The sequence below is a fragment of the Thamnophis elegans genome, chromosome 2, assembly GCF_009769535.1.
Source record: "Thamnophis elegans isolate rThaEle1 chromosome 2, rThaEle1.pri, whole genome shotgun sequence".
Lineage (NCBI taxonomy): Eukaryota > Metazoa > Chordata > Lepidosauria > Squamata > Colubridae > Thamnophis > Thamnophis elegans.
The window spans coordinates 82,998,910-83,018,936 of record NC_045542.1 but is presented as its reverse complement, the minus strand read 5'-3'; the positions used below and the strand labels follow the sequence as shown (position 1 = coordinate 83,018,936).

The 20,027-nt window shown below is 44.7% G+C and overlaps 1 protein-coding gene across 2 annotated transcripts in view; it reads left to right on the top strand.

Annotated features, from left to right (window-relative positions):
• Positions 1–20,027, top strand: part of SLC22A4 (solute carrier family 22 member 4) — a 70,903-nt gene that overhangs the window by 20,228 nt on the left and 30,648 nt on the right. The gene's annotated exons all lie outside the window — the stretch shown is intronic.

Sequence of the window (20,027 nt, the reverse complement as noted above, 5' to 3'; positions counted from 1 at the left end):
TTGAAGATTTACAATGAGCTGGATGGGATGCACATATTAAGAATTCATTTATAAATTGGTAATTTAGAGAAGTCTTAAACTGGATGCGGTAAACTATCGCTTCTAAGGCTAGCTGGCTGATTCTAGATAGAGCAGGAGGTGACAAGGTAATTTTGTTGAACTTTTCAGCCTAACTCAGAGTGGTAAATTTGAGGTCAAAGGGCTGTAGATCTTCCCAGTTCCTACTGTTTGCATTCCTTTGAGTCTTCTGAAAATCACTGGCAGAATTTCCGGATATTTTTAGCAGCAAACAAACCAAAAACTGTAGCATAAGTTCTGAAATAGTGTCACCATAATTAAAGTGCAAAAATGTCCCCTTAAATTCCTCCCAAAATCATTTTTAAAAACCCTCAAAGCCATGACCTTGGCTCCCCAACCTGCTTAATGGCTCAATCCTCATCCTTTTTAACATAGGTTAACTGCCACTCTAGCTACCAAAAAAATGTTTGTCTTCAATTTTACCGATGGAATATGGAATTATTCTGTCTGTCTGTGGATACATATAGCTACCTGCATCTGTATGGGAAAACTAGCTATCCATGGGTATATTTGGGTAATGAATATACTTTTCAATAGAGCAGCTTCAATCCTTTTACTACCCATAGAAGCATGCAAATTGGGGGCTTACTACAGTACCACAAAAATACTTTTGGAAATTGCTACAAGTTTTCAATGGGATCCCTGGGTTTTGACATGTCATTAACACTGGTGGAAACCCTGTCTACTAGCAGGCAGGTGCCGGTCTGTCATCATACCCAGTTCCAACAAGTCGGAAGTTAAAATTACTGTACCTTTTGTTCAATTGGTCTTGTTCAGTTTTTGTTTTATTTTTGTGGGAGATTGCACTTCATCAGGGCAAACTATTAAAAACCAGCAGCATTGACAAATTCAAGTTCTAGATTTGCAGGCTTTAAACCACAGAAGTAATTAAGGACATAGTTATGTGAATTGTTCCAGAGGCCTGGCCCAATCCTAGGAGTTCAGGAAGATGCCAACAAAGAACTCACAGATTGAAAATAAGTAAGGTAGCACCTTCTCATCTAGGTTTCTTAGTAATTACTATTGAGGTGCTTATTGTTTCTGCTGTAACAGCCATGCTTATATGACAACCCATATACACAGTTTGTTGACCTCTTTGCTAGCTTCCATTTTCCTCCAAGCAGCACCACAAAGAAAATCACCATTTAGTCTTAAGTCTATTGTAATACTTGATGTGTTCATCTGGGCAAAGATAACTGGTCATCGTCTTGGGAATAAGTCCATAGTAAAACTGTAGTTAGTAAAAGCTGTAATTAAACTACAGGCAATGTAAACTAAAAACAAGTTTCCTAGACAGAATACAGAGGGGGTGAGTAAAGACTTAACTTGAAAGTGATGCTTATCATTTGTCTTTCTGTCATGGATGCATTTCAAGTATATAGTATATGAGGAGAAAGGTCCTCCTAGATCCGTCACCTTATGTTCTCCATAGTGAGGGGGGAGGAGTATCCAGAATGGGTTGACTTTGTCCTCTCGTGATTGGGTGAGTCAGATAAGCTCTTTGGGTAACGCCCCCTGGCCAGCAGGCCCTCCCAGATTTGACTCATCCCAATCAAGGGAAAGGTTGCACCACTCTGGACCTCCAGTAATTTACAAAGGATTAAAGAAAATAAACTTGGACCCGGCGAATCCTGCCTCCCTACATCACACACAGCCTCCTCCTGCAAGGACTGGACTGCCACAAGCCCTCTGGGGCGGCACGCTGCCCTGGCCACTGAGTGAGACAGAGTCACTCAGGGAGGACCCTTGCCGGGCAAGCAGGAGAACCGGGCACACATGCCTCCTAGAGGCAGCCCTTGATGCAGAGGCTTCTCAGGAGCAGAAGCGCTCCTCTGCTCCCCTCGGGTTGAGCCACGAGGCTTGTGGAAATATCCTGGAACACCTGTGCTGGCAGCTAACACCGGTGGACAAGAGCCAGAAAGGCTTAGAAAGAGCTGCGGGAGGCAGGAGCTGCAGCCGCATGGCAAGCCTGCAAAGGCAAAAGCCATTTCCATGTGCTCCAGCAAAGAGAAGCCGTTTGAATTTGGAGCCGGGGGCCATCTTGAAACCACGTGGTCCAAGATGGCTGCCCCCAGCAGCTCAGAGGAGGCAGGCAGAAACCTCAACTCTCAGCCCTCCAGCCACAACCGGAGGCTTGTGGAGCCCTTGAAAGGTGAGAAACCATAGCAGAGGCATTAGCCAAGGGCGGGGGACGTAGCAAAGGGCCAAAAGGAGGCTTGTTAAGGAGGTTAGAGGCAGGCGGTGGATCCTCCCCCAAGCCTACGTCCTAGATGAATCACAGAGGCAGCTGCCACAAGTCTGCACGAAGAACCCCCCCCCCAACCTGAGAACTCCTCCCCTCCCAGGGGAGGATCCCCTTCGGCTTCGGTGCTTCAGAAATCCTGCCTAAAAGCCCGTTCTGTCCCTTTCTAACTGCATAGTAACAGGAGAAGGCTCCCCTCCCCCTTTAAGGACACTCTCCTTTAAGTAGGAGAAAGAGACTTGGGGGCGAGAATGCCATCAAAAAAAGGCTTCCAGCAAAAGCTGCGTTTTGTTGGGGGGGGCTAAGTCTCCTTCACCCTTAAGAAAATTCTCCTTTGAGTAGGAGAAGGAGGGGGAGGGGCGGGAAGTCCCTGAGAAGGTGGCAGGGCCCTTAACAAAAGCTGGTTTTTTGTGGCTAAGTTCTGAGGGCGGGGCGATGGCAATTGCCTTGCAAAACCATTTGGAAAGAACGGGGAGGGGCCCCACGTGGCCCAAGCCGGCAGCCCCGGCAGCCTGGAAAACACAGGGGGGAAGAGTATTCAGCCGGCCGCAGCCCCCAGGGAGAGACAAAAGAACCTCCAATCAGGTTAGAGATTACCCCCCTCCCCCAAGGCTTTCCAAGGGTGGGGGTGACTAGGCAAAGAGCAAATGCAATGCAAAACAATACTATGCAATACAATGGCAGAGGGGGAAGGGACCTTGCAAGTCTTCTGGCCCAGCCCCCTGCCTGGGCAGGGGTTCCTACACCATTTCATAGTCATAGTCATAGTCACTTTATTTGTATGCCGCCCTTTTCCCTGGGGGGACTCAGGGCGGCTCACAGTTCAAGGGGGGGGGGGAAGGATAAACAATTTACAACATAAAAGCACTACATCATTTAAGAACTCAACAGCCATACAATTTGAGTAGGGGTTAGAGTCTTTAACCCCAGGCCAGCCGGGATAGCCAGATTTTAAGCGCGGCGCGGAAGGTCTGGAGGGTGGTGAGGGTCCGGATCTCCACGGGGAGTTCGTTCCAGAGGGTCGGAGCAGCCACCGAGAAGGCTCTCCTCCGGGTAGTTGCCAGTCTACACTGGCTGGCTGATGGAATTCGGAGGAGGCCTAATCTATGCGATCTTATCGGTCTAGTGGAGGTAATTGGCAGTAGGCGGTCTCTCAAGTACCCAGATCCAATACCATGAAGGGCTTTGTAGTCACTCCAGCCTAGAGGTCACAAGGGCACGAGTGACTGTTGTGAGGGCCTCCCGGTTCAGACAAATGGCTATCATTACTATAGTTGATTATGCTGACTCTGTAAACCACTTAGAGAGGGCTGAAAGCCCTATGAAGCAGTATATAAATCTAACTGCTATTGCTATTACCATCCAACAGCTGCTTAAAAACTTCCACTGTTGGGGCATTCACAACGTCTGGAGGCAGGTTGTTCCACTGATTAATTGTTCTAACTGTCAGGAAATTTCTCCTCAGTTCTAAGTTGCTTCTCTCCTTGATTAGTTTCCACCCATTGCTTCTAGTTCTGCACTCAGGTGCCTTGGAGGATAATCAGGTTGCCTCTTCACTGAGATATTGGAACACTGCTACCACGTCTCCCCTAGTCCTTCCTTTCAGTAAACTAGACCTACCCAAGTCCTGCAACCGTTCTTCATAGGCTTTAGCCTCCAGTCCCCTGATCCCCTCTGTTGCTCTTCTCTGCACTCTCCCTAGCACCCCACATCCTTTCTACATCATGGTGACCAAACTGAATGCAGAATTCCAATCTGGCCTTTCCAAGGCCTTATAAGGTGGGATGAACACTTCACGGGAGCTTGATTCTATTCCTTTGTTTATGCAGCCAAAACTGTGTTGGGTTTTCTGGCAGCTATTGCACAATGCTGGCTCATATTAAAGGGTGGTCCACTAGGACTCCAAGATCCCCTTCACAGTTACTACTGTGGAGCAAGGTATTCTGTACCTGTGCACTTCACCTTCGTTGCCTAAAGGTAGAACCTTACTTCATTGAATCCCATTTTCCTAGGTAGTGCCCAATGTTCAAGGGTATCAAGATCCTTCTGTATCTTTAGCCTGTATTCTGAAGCGTTGGCTATTCCGGCCAGCCTGGGGTCATCTGCTAACCTGATGACCCCCTCCCCCCATCAGCATTTAACAAACAGAGAGCTAACAGTCATTCTGGCTCCTTCTTATGACCGCTTGAGATAACAGCAGTTCTTAAAGAAACAGTACTACTATCATGGCATATATTTGCTAACCCAAATGTTAGCTTAAACACCTAACACCCTCATTCAAATCTCTGATGAAGATGTTGAAGAGTACTGGGCTCAACACTGAGCCTTGGGGGACTCACTGCACTCTTCCCTCCATGAAGAGGCAGTTCCACTGAGGAGTACAGGTGTGTGCGGTGGGTCAACCAGTTACCAAGCCACCTGGTGTGACTATGTCTAACCCACATTCTTCTACTTTATCTAGTAGTAGGTTATGGTCTACCTTATCAGGACTTGCTGAAGTCCAAGTTAACTATATCAATGGCATTCCTATGGTCCACTAGGGTTGTCACCGTAATCTAAGAAGGCAATAGGGCTAGTCTGGTATGATCTGTTTTTGACAAACCCATGTTGGCTTTGGGCTCTCGAGCCGGTTTTCCTCCCTTTCTGAAGGGGGGGAATCACATCAGCAATTCTATAGTGGTTCTCCGGTACTCCTGGATCTCTGATAGATATAGTTTCAGTTGTTTGGAGATCTCCTCCGCCAGCTCCTTCAGATCCCTGGGGTGTAACCCACCCGGTCCTGGGAATTGGACCTTGCCTAAGATAGACAGGCTACCATTTCTTCCCTATCTCATCTTGGGTTCCTAATCTGAATTTGGAGTGCTGTTCTTGATAGGTTGGATTGTTTATCCCTTTGGGTAAAGACAAATGCCAAGCACGAGTTAAATAGTTCGGCTCTACCCCTGTTGCTTGTCACCTTCGGGCCACTTTCTCCCAGCAAGGGACCAATCGTTTTATCAGGCGGGAAGATGCCCCCTTTTGTATTTTATTTTATTATTATTATTGTTGTGGTTCTTGTTGTTATTATTATTAATTTACCTTTGTGGCAGGCCTTTATTGTGAGCCTTAGCTTCCCTCACTTCATCTTTACACACATTCTAGTGGCCGCCCATTAAACTCCGTCTGTGTTTACATTCAGAATATCTCTGCACTAATCCTAGCCATAGAATCATAGCACCCTTATGGCCGGGGGAAAAAACGGTCAGACAGGCTGGTCCCCATGCCAGAACCCACCACAAACTCAGAATGGGATGCCCGACTTTGAGAGATCGCAGAAGCACCTCAGATAGCCTATGAATTTAGACAACATTCGCTGAGGGCAGAACATATAGCAGCGGTGGGGCACATCAGAGCCGACTGGCTCAGCCGGACCAAGGGGACAATTTGGAGCAGAAGCTGCAGCCAGCAATCTTCAAGGAGCTGGCAGAGTGCTTCGGACACCCGGAGATCGACTTATCCGCCACGCCCCTCAACGCTCAGCTCCTGAGGGTCTTCTCCAGGTACCAGACATGGGGGGGGGGGGGCAGAAGGGGGTGGACGATCTGTGAAGCCCCTGGACCAGGGGTTGTCGGTATGCCTTCCGCCCTTACCCCTGATCCCCAGGGTCATATGGGAAACCCTTCGGGAGGGGGCGGAAGGGGCTCTGTTGGCGCCTCACTGGCCCCGGAGACTGTGGTTGCAGAGCTCCAGTCGCTTTCAGCGGAGAGGCCATGGAGAATCCCCCAGGAGGGGATACCCCTTAACCAGGGGTCGCTGGAACACCCAGACCGTCAATGGCTCCAGCTGACCGCTTAGCTCTTGGAACAGAGCATCCTGGGGAAAGACCCTTTCCCCCCAGGGTGATGCAGACTATCCAGACTGCCCGCACACCCTCCACAGAGCGTATCTATGGCTCCATGTGGCGGGCCTCTGCCTCATGGTGTAATTCCCTGGGGCACAATCCTAGCCAGGCCTCAGTGCCTCAGATTCTGGACCTCTTCCAGGCAGGCCGGGACAGAGGGTTAGCTTCTAACACAATTAGGAGACAGGTTTCAGCCATCTCGCCAGTTCTCCTGCGTGGCAGGAACCAGAGCTTGACTCACCATCCTATGGTCAGGCAATTCCTCAAGGGGGCTTCCAACCCCAAACCGCACACAGCGTTCAAGTACCATTCCTGGGACTTACACAGGGTAGGGGACGCTCCAATAGGCGCTCCATCTGAGCCTTTACGAACAGTTTCCCTTACGTTCCTGATTCTCATGGTGGCCTATCTGGTGGCCATCTCCTCCGCCAGGCAGATATACGAACTGCAAGCTCTGTCCACCGGGGAGGATCTCTGCTTCTCCCACCAAGACAGAGTGGGGTTACAACCTTCATCCCCAGGGTGGGCCCCTGCTTCCATCAAACCCAGGAACTGATTTGCCCAACTTCTGTCCAGACACTTCCCACCCGTTGGGAAAGAAGTGGTTCACTCTGGGCATAAGGAGGGCTCTGAGGATTACCTCAGGAGAACCAGGCCAGACAGGAAATCCGAAGCTCTATTTGTCTCCTTCCAAATAGGGGCCTGGGTAACAGGGTGACTTCCACCACAATAAGTAGGTGGTTGCGAACCTGCGTTACCTCTGCATACCAATCGCAGGGCTTACAGACACCAATCATATCACAGCTCACTCCACGTGGAGCGCAGCCACGTCCAGGGCCTGAGCCACGCAGACAGCCCTGGCCGGAATCTGCAGGGCAGCCACGTGGGCTTCCCCCTCTCCCCTTGCTAGGAACTATAAACTGGACTCTTTTGCCTCAGCAGAAGCCCTTTGGACGCAGGGCGTTGCAGGCGGTTCACAGGGCGGGGCCCACGCCTCAACTGGCATGAGCGGGGGACATGGGGCCTCTTGGGTCTCCCTCCCTAGGGACGTGCAGGCTTTGGTACGTCCCATTCTGGATACTCCTCCCCCCTCACTATGGAGAAAGGGCGTTGGTACTTACCTGATACGCCTCTTCTCATAGTGGGGGGAGGAGTATCCAGTCCCTCCCTGACTATGTTTGTACGACTAAGTTTTATGTTCACAGTTTTATGAAGTTATATAAATATTGATGTTGAAGACGATAAAAGCTAAGAACTGAATTAAGAGTCTGGAGTGAATGATGCAACGAGTCGGATGGAGCTCTTCGTCAAATCTGGGAGGGCCTGCTGGCCAGGGGGCGTTACCCAAAGAGCTTATCTGACTCACCCAATCATGAGAGGACAAAGTCAACCCATTCTGGATACTTCTCCCCCCACTATGAGAAGAGGCGTATCAGGTAAGTACCAACGCTCTGTTTCATTGAATGATTCTAGTTTCTAATTATAGGTTTTCCATTTTCTTGTTTTTATGAGGCTATACAGTATTCACTTTGTCATTACATTTATTTTTCCACAAGGTAAAGCTTCTCAAACCTTAAAGTCTTGTAAGAGAAATACTCTAGATTAAATTGTGGTTTCCTTTTATTTACCTTGTTTAAAGTTTAACTGTGGCTAAGGTATACTGACCAAAATTATTCAAAGCATTTCCATTGCTCTGAGAACATAGATTTTTATGAACAATTCTTTTGTTAGCAACTTTTTTTCTGATTTATTTTGTAATGATCACTAAGATTGCCTTTTCACAATAGCTGTACACTTGTTCAGAACTATTCACCACTTGGAGCTATTCACTGCCAAAAATCAAACCACTGAATAGAGTTCTTTTAATTCATTATTACCAGCTCAGTTCCTATGTACATAGAAGTAGTTTTGGATTTTTTGCTATAACTGGTTTACAAATTGAGCCATTCTATTTTTCATCCAAATTCAGATTGTTTATGGACAAATGAAAATACATGTTCGGTAGACTCTTAAGTGATTCCACTGTTTCTGTTCTCCATTATGAAACCTATATTTTTATTGATATTTATTCCTACCTTATGTTTTCTATGCTTGAATTCATTAGCAATATGGAAGAGATTTTCTCCTCTTATTCCATGGCTGTTATGGACAATCAAGAATCTTGAGTGAGGGACTTTATCAAAAGCCTTTGAAAGTTCAGGAAAACAGTGTGCAGTTTTTTCTATTCAAGGAGTGTTGGCAGTCCGAGAAGGAAGAATTTATATTTGCATTAGCCATGTTGACTCTTTAGAAAAAAGTTAAATTAGATACTATACTAACAGAAATATAATACTTTAGATTCCTTCAGTTCTTTTTAAAATAACAAGTGCACTCCTCTGCTGTTGACGCAAATCTTGGGCAAAGGTTTTTTGAAACATGCTAATTTTTAAAGGACCAGATTTTGAAAACAATTTGGTTTTAGTTGGAATTATTGTCACCAGTTATTGCGTTAAGCATTAAATCACTAGGATATGTAATAAACTAAAAATAGTCACAGTTTCTTTCAAGAAAAGGTTTTTGAAATGTGTCGGCATATTATTTTATGAAACCCGGATGCATATTATCTTGTGTTGATTGCACTTATGCTCATTCTACAGATAGGCCTTGTTTAAAAATTCTGGGACCAATATTTTTGTTGTAACAGTGCGGTCACAAAGCCCTGTGCTCTGAAGCCTCTGCTGCCCAACTGACCTTCGTTGTCATTTTCCACTGCTGATGTGGCATGCCTTCTTGCCAAGGCTGTGCCTGGCCGTCTCGAAGTTGCTGGTGGCCTTCCTGAAGCATCTTCTTATGAAGGTCAGATGGGGCAGCAGGAGCAGCAGAGCTCTAGGCATCTTGCACACCCTCCTACCTTGGCAGCAGCAACTCCCAGCCCAATTGTACTCCTGAAGGGCCGGGCCAGTGCATCCCTTCAGTAATGGGAGGTACAAGACAGCAAAGGGACAGCAAGGGCAGCAGAGCATAGGGCAAAAAGTGATGGGGACGTATAGGGCAGCCAAAAGAGAGATAGAGGGAAATTGAAGCATGCACACTCAGTTGTAAATGGAGCTGGGTTGCCAAGCACCCAAATTTTGATCATGTTGCCCTAACTTTGAGAATCGGTCATAAATACCATTTGTTCAGTGCCGTTGTAACTTCAAACAGTCATTGAACCAGTAGTCATTGAACACGGGTTGTCTGATAGCATCATGACCCTAATCTTTTACAATTGATCCTGGTATCAGATGCAAGTAGTTAAGTCTTGTAGTTGCATTGCACTCTTGGTCATTTGTCTCTCCAATTCCACCTTATCTCACTCCGACCCCATTGCAGAAGTTTATGACTAAGCCAGGAAACTCACAAGGAGCCAAGAAGCTGTGTGATCCAGATGTCAGCCTTGCGAAGTAGACCAGACAGGAAGAATTTCATAAACTAATTCTACTTTATTGAAAGGTTACGTTAATGGAATCTTGCAAGTCTAAATTACATTTCTCCCCCACCCATCCCCCTCTTTCAGTCTTCTCAAATATACCAGACAGGAAACACACTGGATTTAATAATTATATTTTATCACAAGGCTACATTAACAAAATCTTGCAAGTTTGAACATTAGATACTTTTACGCAATTAGAACTTCCTGATGTCTGTAAGAAAGTTACTTATTTATCCAAAGCTTGCCCTTGAATCTCTTGCTAAGGCCATTAATAAATATTCTATGTTCCATCAGTTTCCACAAAGTAAATGGCTTCATTTTAAGTTATCAATCTGGCCAAATAAACCTACAAAATAGGGTGGACACTTGTTTGCTTTGCATGTTTTCTATTTCAGCCTTCATCTTGGCAACAATCAGATCTAGAATAGGGATAATTAAGTGTTTTTAGTTCAATTGATTATATATTTGTTGTCTCCTGCTGGCTGCAAGGGCACAGGTATGGACATGTAAATGCTTTGGATTATTTATTTTTTTGAGTGATGGGAGTGTCAGTAAATAGTAGGATGCCAAAAATACCACTTAGATTTGAGTAGTTGTAAGCCTATAAACAATTTTCATTGCTAGTTGTATTATTAACACAGTATTTAATAGACTTTTCCATTCATCCTTGACAATGTAAGCCAACTTCAATTTGGTCAGCTGTTTACTTGAAACTTTCACTGTTTAAAGAATTAAAACCTTGTTTCATTTTCAGATTAATGCTGCTTAATGTACAGTTCATTTGTTTGTTTTTCTGAGATGGAAATATATGTGAAAAATACTGTTCGTATGGGACAAATTAACCTTAAACAACTAAGGGGAAACATTTTAAATGTACAGTACTGGGATGCACTCATTTTAGATAGTGACACACATCTCTTTTAGCCAGACACTTGATAACCTGATAGAAAGTTAGGAGTTGATTCGAAAGTCTATATGTCTTTACTATGAGAAGTAGTAATATAGTCAACATTTATGCCTCCTTAAAAGTGAAAACAAACTACATGGGTGGTAGCCAAGGCTACATGCAAGCTATTGCTACTTTACTGAGAACTAGCCAATAACCCGGCATTTATAGAGGGAAAATGACCAGACCAAACATAATTTCTAATGTTGGATTTTCCCCATTACCAGAGTGAGCCCCTTTGTGGAATACTGTGAATGCATTACGATGGCAACTCCACTGCGCTGTACAGTAGAAGCCAATATGGCAGTACAGCCCAACAGGCTGTAGCTTAACAAAACACACACACCAGTATTTTTCTCTAGCGAAAAAGTTTTTCTTTGTGTCAAGTTTGGTTGAAATTGATCGAGGCGTTCCAGAGTTATGCTGGAACACACACCAGGGGTGAGTTGCTGCCGGTCCCCACCGGTTCTCGCGAACTGGTTGGTGACTGGACTCGGAAGTAAGCCTGCCCTGCCCCCAGCCCTGTATACCTGCCCGGCTGGCCGGTTTTTTGTTCCTTCTGTCTCCCGTTACACAGAAAAGCAACTTCAGGAAGGTCCTTTGCTAGCAGGCAGGTTCTAGGACGCCTGCTGCCACAAAAGACCTTCCCGGAGTTGCTTTTCTGAGCAATGGGGAGACAGAAGGGACAAAATACCAGGAAGTCGAGGAACGTGAGGGGGATCCCTCCCCCCGCAGATGGGCTCTGGACCAGCAGAGCCGCCTCCTCCTTTTTAACCAGGTGGCTATCAGAAGACAGCAGCGTGTGCCCGTGGGCTAGTGCAGCAGCCGAAGAACAGGAGGCAAGGATTCGGCTGCTGCAGAAACCCACATGGCGTGCGCTGCCCTCTTCCCTCTGATAGCCGCCTGGTTAAAAAGGAGGAGGCGGCTCTGCTGGTCCGGAGCCCATCCGGGAAGACGAGGAATGCGAGGGGGATCCCTCCCCCCGCGGATGGGCTCCAGACCAGCAGAGCCTTCTCCTCCTTTTTAACCAGGCAGGCAGCTATCAGAAGAGGGCAGCGCGTGCCCGTGGGCTTGTGCAGCAGCGGAAGAACAGGAGGCGAGGATTCGGCTGCTGCACAAGCCCACATGGCATGCGCTGAACTCTTCTCTCTTGACAGCAGCCTGGTTAAAAAGAAGGATGAGGCTCTGCTGGTCTGAAGCCCATCCAGCAGTAGCAGTAGTGAACCCGTCCTCCGCCCAGTTCACTGCCCCCTCCTTTGCTTAGACTCCCCGCTGGGTTTGGGGACTTATGCCCCTCCTGACGTGCTTTGCAACCGCTGGATCCCACACGGACCTCTTCATGGTGCTGGCTGGGCAACCTGGTTCTGGGGATACCCCCCCCCCAAAAAAAAGGCCGGCTGCCCATCTCTCCAGATTGGTCTTTTCAGGATTTTCTTTTTAAAAAACGCCTCTCCGGGTGATCTTGAAAACCTGCGAGGTTGCTTTGGAAGGGGAGAGATGGGCAGCATTTCCCCCTGCCCCCCTCCCTGGGTGCCTGCAGCCTCGGAGCCTGCAGCCTTACAGCTAGCCTTGCACAGTAAAGAAAATCTTCTCATGAGCGAGAGAAGTTCTTAATTGCCTTTACTGTGCAAGTTGCTGCAGGCACCCAGGGATGGGGTGGGGGGAATGCTGCCTGTCTTCCCCCTCCTAAAGCAACCTCACAGGTTTTCAAGATCGTCTGCAGAGGCGTTTTTAAAAAGAAAACTGTCTTCTTGGGAGGGGGAATGGGCTGTGCTCAGAGGAGCCGGCACCTGGGGCACCCTGAAGCAGCACCAGCCAACATGTCCATAAGAAAAGCACCAAGGGCAAGTGCGGCAGCGCCGCACCCACCTCTGGCTGCCCAGCAACGCATCCCCGCCGCCTCCTTCTACTCAGCAGGCGGGCCGGGTAGGGGCGCAGGCATGGCCCAGGAAAGGGTGGTTAACGGGGGGCACTGCCCAGCCAGTCCTCACTCAGCAGCAGTGGCGAGTTCCACGATGTTGCCTTCAAGGTGAGTGGTGGGCACCACGTGGCATGGGCAGCGGGGCTCGCCTGGTGCCCACCCAGCCACCACTCAGTGGGCGGGCGGGTGGGTGGAAGGTTGCCCTGGCACGACCGAGGTGGCACGTCGTGTGGAGGCTTGGTGGGCATGAAGGGCTCCTGTCTTCCCTGGCCAGGCTGGAGCATGGAACAGCCTTGGAACAGGCGCGTCTGCCACTTGTGGAGCGAAGATGTGGCACTCGGAAGCGGCGGTGGGCTTGTTTTCCAGTCGTTCCTGGCCCTGCGAAGGTTCCAAAAGTGCCTGGGCTCTGGGACATCCCGTGCTGTGCCTGCTTCCGCTGCCGCCGCTCCCAAACACAACTATCAGCTGCGAGCAAGTGCCTGAAGCTGCTGCTTGCAGTCATTTACAGCTGCAGATAGATTGCACCTGTAACGGGAAGCTCTTCGCCCTGTGAGAGCTCCTCTCCAGCACTCCTAGTTTGGTAACATCATCAGTGCTAGAAGGGAGTGGGGTTGGGGGGGAAGGAGGAGAAAGGACAAAAAGGAGAAAGAGAGGGAAAAAGAGGAGGTGGGGGATAGTGTGATCCTTGCTGCTTTCTGAGCTTGGTGGTTTTCTTACAGACATTTCATTACCAAACTAGGTAACATCATCAGTGCTAGAAGGGAGTGGGGTTGGGGGGAGGGAGGAGAAAGTTAGGACAAAAAAGAAAAAGATAAGGAGGGAGAGGACTGTGGGGTCCTTTGGTGTTCTCTGAACGTGATGGTTTTTAATTATTTTTAGGGAAATTGTATTTATTTATTGTTTATAGAATGTTTATTACAAGAAATGTTATTCCTTTTTGCAAATGTTTTATTTGTGATGCAATATGTTGCTTTTAAGTGTACAGGTTGGTGCATGGTTTATGTGTCTCAAGGTGGCTGCTTTTCTATGGGCAGTCCAAGTTGATGCAAGGCAGCTTTGCCAGATTTTGTGTGTTTCTGTGTGATACCTGGTTCATTGTTTAGGTAATTGTGAAGTGGTTACTGGTTCTGTGAGTTTCCTGGCACTGTCCTTTATAATTTCCCACAATGCCTTGATGGTTTTTATTCCAGTGGCTTTGTCTTTCCTGTTCTTAGGGTTAGGGAAAAAAACTGGTTTCATCAGCAGTCTTTGCAAGGTCCCCCACTCGGTCACATGGCCGGCAAGCCACTCCCACTCGATCACATAGCCGGCAAGCCACTCCTACCTGGTCACATGGCTGGCAAGCCACTCCCACAAAGGAGGCCACACCCACAAAGTAGGTTCCAAATTTTTTTGAAACCCACCACTGACACACACACGTTTTTAAATGGATAGATGTTGAAAGTGGACTTGTGATGCAACCTGCACATTTTGAGGAATACATGCAATGTCTTGATGCCTGTATAAAAGGAAGGAGGCCTATAGGGGACGTTATGATGCTGACACAATACATCTATTCTTGCCTAGAAGCCATCTGCTATAAACAGGTTGTGCTGGGTTTTTTTAAACAATAGGACTAAAGCAGCAAATGGAAATTATTTTGTTCTAATGCTTTCTTTCCTCCCCACCATTTCTTGAGAATGAAGCAACTTACGTAGATTCATAACAAACTGTCCACCTGCACTGATAACTCTTTGTAGAAGTTCATACAATAATATCCTTTTAAAACTTTAACACAAAGTAAGAAGGGAGTCTTAACACGCCATTTACCCATTCTATGGTAGTCTCTTTTATAATACTCACCCGAGAATGCGATCTGCTTGGAAGATAAGAGATCATCCTTACGTATGCAGGTAGTTTCTTCATCTTGGTTGATAAAATCAGCTACATACTGTACATACTAGTTGTATGAATTTACGTAATGTCTCTGTAAAAAAGCGGGGGGGGGGGTATCACTCAGTTTGGAAAGAAATAATGTATGTGTGTGTATAAGATCTGTACCCAGATAATACTTACTCAAGCCAGTTTAAAGGGCTAGCGTTCACCTTAAACAGCCTAAAGGACTATAAGCTTTGGATTGTTTTAAAGGCAGGTCTCCTGGTATGAATCCATCCAACACATAAGATGAGAATGATCCGGGGGGAGGAGCCTGTCGCCGAGGAGGGCTCAACCGAGCTCCTCTCAGAGATCTGGTCTGTATATCTAAATAAGATCATAGATATCACCCCTTTTTGGCATAAAGGGGCAGGGAGTAGCTCTGTGTGCTAGGGTCTATTCGTAATTCACAGCCTTTCTCTTTTTTTTGGCTGTGGACAGAGATTAGATCCAGCGTGAGCGGAGCTTTTATCTCCAGCCAGTTCTTCTCAGCTGCCTTTTTTTTGCAGCCCTAGACAGGCGACCCCCCCCCCCCCAGGACAAAGCAAAGTTGTTTGAAGCTAAGATTAATACGGGCGGGTCCCACCCCTGTGAGATTTATGCTTTTATTACTATCGTAAATACCAGCACCATTTGTCTTAGAGGCTTCTTTGTTTAAACGGACTTCAAAATGGCGATTTCTCTCCGTTGGTGACTGATAGGGGATGTACGTAGCCGGTTTTACCTTCCTGCAGACCGCTCCTTAACAAAATAATTTTTTTTTGTTTTTTTTGGAAACAGAGGGGAGCGAAAGCGCTGTTTATTTGTTTATTTATAATGGCACCCAGGTCAAAATCGAAGCGTCTCTCTACAAATGTGCCTAAAGAATCTGTGAATGAACTTAAAGAATTTACACTGGCATCGCAGCCCTTGTCTCCTACGCCCTCTACTGGAGAATTCTTAACACAGGAATTTTTTTTTCAAATGTTTAATGATTTTAAACAAGAAATTAAGGAATTTGTATTGGAGCTATATGGTGATTTAAAGTCTAAAATTGACCAAATGAAGGCGAATACGTTTGCAGCCGTGTCTGCCCTGTCAGATTATACCGCTGAAATAGAGAATAAATTAGAAAGTTTGGAAGAGGCTAATTCTAATTTGACTACTAATATTCAAATATTACAACAAAAAATTAGAGACACTCAAGAACAGCTCGTTATGATAAACTTTAATAAGAAGGCATTCGCAATAAGAGTCAGAGGATTCCGCAAAAAGGAGCGAGAGAATCTGAAACAGACCTTTGTTGAAGCCCTCAGCCATGCGGTGGGAAGCCCGGGACTTAACTTTGATTGGCATATTCGGAAAATTTATCGCCAGAATTCGTTGGTAGCGGAACAGCGACAGCTCCCGAGGGACATAATTATATATTTCTCCACAAAAGAATCCAGAAACGCGATCATGCAAAAATTTTACAATAATAGTTTGAGAGTTGATGGCCAGAACTTGATTGTCTTCAAAGAAATACCTTTCCAGATGTTAAAGGCAAGAAGGGACTATACCTTTTTAACTAAAGAGCTTAGAAATCATCAGATTCAATATAAATGGGAGGCCCCAGCCGGCATTACGGTCACATTTGAGAATCAAAGACTTCGTCTCAATTCTGTTTCGGAGGCTCGAGATTTCTATTACAAGACTTTGAAGGCGGGACTTCCTGATTCACTTGGAAAAGAGGAGAGACAAGCCGAAGGAGAAGGCAAGCAACAGACCACATGGCTGCAAGATGGAGGGGTAGCTCCCCCTCCCTCGGAGAAGCAGAAAAGCGGAGTTTGAGGATTTAGACATTCTAAAATATTCACTAAAGTTGTGGATTGAATGGGGGTTTGCGACCTCTCTCCGGCAGAAAAAGCGGAATTTATTGGTGGGGTGATATTGAATGTATATATGTAAAATGCATGCAGAATGATTTACGCTGTTTAAATCTTGTTAGAAGGGAAAGTTTGAAGAGATTATTTTAAAATAGAAGGTAAACTGATTCTTGCTGAAACTATTATTTGAATATGTGGAATGATCTATGCTATTTAATTTTTATTAGAAGGGAAAGCTTGGTGAAATTATTTTGAGCTAGATTTTAAACTAATGTTTGCATAAATTTGATAGTGGCAAATATTTGAGAAGCAAGGGATGAGGGTAAAATGCATGCGGAATGATTTACGTATACTGGTGGGGTGATACTGAATGTATATACTGAATGATTTACGTTGTTTAAATCCTATTAGAAGGGAAAGCTGGTCGGGATCATTTCAAGATAGAATGCAAACTGATTTTTGTGTAAAGTAATACTTGATCCACGCTGCTTAAATTTTACTAAGAAGGGAAAGTTTGGTCAGATTATTTTGAATTATTGTTTGAAATTAAGGTTAAGAAAGGGAAAGTTTGATTATTCTTCTGTAAAGTAATATTTGAATATGTGGAATGATCCACGCTGCTTAAATTTTACTAGAAGGGATTATGTTTGAGTTAGATTGTATATTGATGTCTATACAAATTTGGATAAATGTTTATCTGAATACAAGGTTAAGGAAAAGGAATGGGAGAGTCTACAGGAGGTCGGGGTAAATAACAAAGAAGCAAGAGACGAGAATAAAATATAGATAGAATGACTTATACTATTTAAGCATAGATAAAGATGGGCTGAGCTTAACACAAAGAGTTTTTTTTTCTTTTTCTTTTTTCTTTGTTCTTTTCTTTTTTTTCTTTTTCTTTTTGGTTTTTTTTCCCTTTAATATATTACTTTTATTTTTAATCCATACGAACATAAGATACTTTAGATAGAAGGCAGTGCCAGGTGTGGGCCCTGGGAAGTCGGGAGGAGTAGGGATGGGGATTTATGGGGGGTGGGTGGGTGGGTGTTAACATAGTCGCAATAAGAACAAGAATGCACTTATATACGGTTGTTCTTTTTTTTTTCCTTTTTTTCTCTTTTCTTTCTTTATAATTTTTTTTCCCTTGGTTTATTTTACTTTTTATCAGATTATAATAAACAACACTTGAATAAAGGAATACACCAAGGAGGGAGGTAGAGGGAAAGAGGAGGGAGGAGTAAGGAAGGAGTAAGGGGAATGCAAGGAGGGCGTGTTGGGAGTAAGGGGAGAAGGAAGGTTTGAGGGGAAAGGGAAGTAGGAGGGGAGCGTTAGAGGGAGGAAAGGAAAGTTGGAGGGGGTAGATGGGGTGTATGGAGGATGGAAGTGTCAGGTGGGGTTGTGAATGATGAGTTGTGTTTTCTTTTTTATTTTTTTTTTATATTTTTTTTCTTTTATAGCAAATACCCTGTATATAAGTGATTGTAAAATGGAATGTGAAAATGAATAAAATAGATTTAAACAAAAAAAAAAAAAAGAGAATGATCACAGCTTCTGATCCTTTTCATAGTAGCGTGCCGATAAGCGGTTGCCCCATGATTGTAGAATTCCATTTCTGCTATGCTCCCTCTTTAAATATTTTTAGAAAACACTAAAGACTTGTTCCAGACAATACTGGTTTTAATTTCCTGTTGTTGGCTTTAAAATGTTTATCATTGTCCAGTCTGCTTCTCATGTGTACTTTGTTTTTTTCCTGTTTTCTGGTCCCTTAATTGTTTTCATCTTGATAGGATTTTTTTTTTTTTTTTGCTACGTGTTTTTAGGTTTGGGAATCAATTCCCAGCCTCCCAAAGGCAAGAAGTTTTCTTCCAGTCTACTGAGTTGATTTCAACTAAAAGAGACATTTTGTAGAGAAAGGCAGAGACTACTTAACACTTGCTGCCCTGCACAATCTTTTTTCATAAATAGCCGTTTGTTAGTTTTATAGAACATGAATATGAAATTCATGTGTAAGACCTAGATCTCTACCTGATTCCCTAGCACAGATTGATTCTTCTTCTTCCACATCTGGGTCAAACTTTAAACTGCTAAAACCACCATCCTGGTTTTGTTGTTGGTCAAAAATCAGTCATTATCGGTACATGTTTCTGGTAGAAGCCAACATATCAGCAGATGGGCTGGAGTCTTTGTCTCTCCACATTCACACAGCATATTGTTACCTGCAAAGAGCCTCCACTTGAGCATATTGGTTTTATACGTAGGTATACCAACTCTCAAACTATCCATGGGTCAGTATAAGAGAGGGCAGATGGGTTAACAAAATATTAATTTAAACAATTTGACATGAGAATTAATATGTAAGACCCTCCTCTTTCTTTTCCTTTGAGTGATATCCTCCATCCTGAGATCAGATATAGATTGATATCTATATCTGGGTTTCTGCCTGGATGGTCTCTTGTGACGAGCCGAAGGACAGAGAATGGAAGTAGTGATCTTCCTCCCATATTTGGGCATACCGGGGGTTGTAAAATCTAATAGATACCTTTCACCCTGGCTTGGCTGATAACGGATCAGAGCCTGTGGCCTAATGGCTAAGACATCTGCCTAATATGTAATATAGCCCAGGTTCAAATCCCAGTAAGGGTATGGCTAGCTGATGAGAGCTAAATAGCTTGAAATAGATCTATACTAGTCTCCCTTTATTTATTTATCAGCACAAATACAACAAATGTAACAAAAAGGCAACAGTAAAAATATTGGGTTTCTGCCTGGATGGTCTCTTGTGACGAGCCGAAGAACAGAGAATGGAAGTAGTAATCTTCCTCCCATATTTGGGCATACCGGGGGTTGTAAAATGTAATATATATATATGTATGTATGTATGTATGTATGTATGTGTATATATGTGTATGTGTATATATATGTATGTGTATGTATGTGTACACACACACACACATATATATATACACACATATATACACATATATACACATATATACACATATATACACATATACACATATACACATATACACATATATATATATATATATATATATATATATATATATATATATATATATATATATATATATATATATATATATATACGCGCACACACACACACACCAATAACTAAGAAAGAAAACTCCCAACTTCATTGTTATTAATGATACTTTTACTGGTCATGAAAAGATAGCAGCGAAAAAAAAGCAAGATCTGAGCCACAAAGGCACGAACAAGTGCGTATCAAACTTTTACCCAGCACCCTTCCCCCCCACGCACCCCAACCCAATAAGCAATCTGCAACCCCCTAAGGTGTCATGTGAGTTGCATCTTCAAAACTTCTCATTCAATTGGTATGCAGAGACGGTTGACCTTGACCAAGTCCAAACACAGGCCAACAGCATGCGCAAAAGATGGTGAGACCCAACTTCCCCTCTGATAACTCCTCCAACAACATAAGTATCCAATCCCAAATACCTCAAGCCCCCACCCTCCCGGTTTCTATGGCAGTCGATAGCAAGCAAGCAAAGTAGAAGCTGACAATATATTTATCCTGATTACATTTCTGACTTTTTAAAAAAAATTGATCTGGAATCTGGGAGGTTGTGGAAATTGGAAGCAAACCCATACTTTTTCCTCCTATAGTACTTTTTATTGCATCTGCGGAAAATTCTGCAGGTGGAATATCCAAGCAGGATATTTATCCAAAATAGAAAGGAGTGGATATTTTCCACTTTGTTCCAAGTTGACC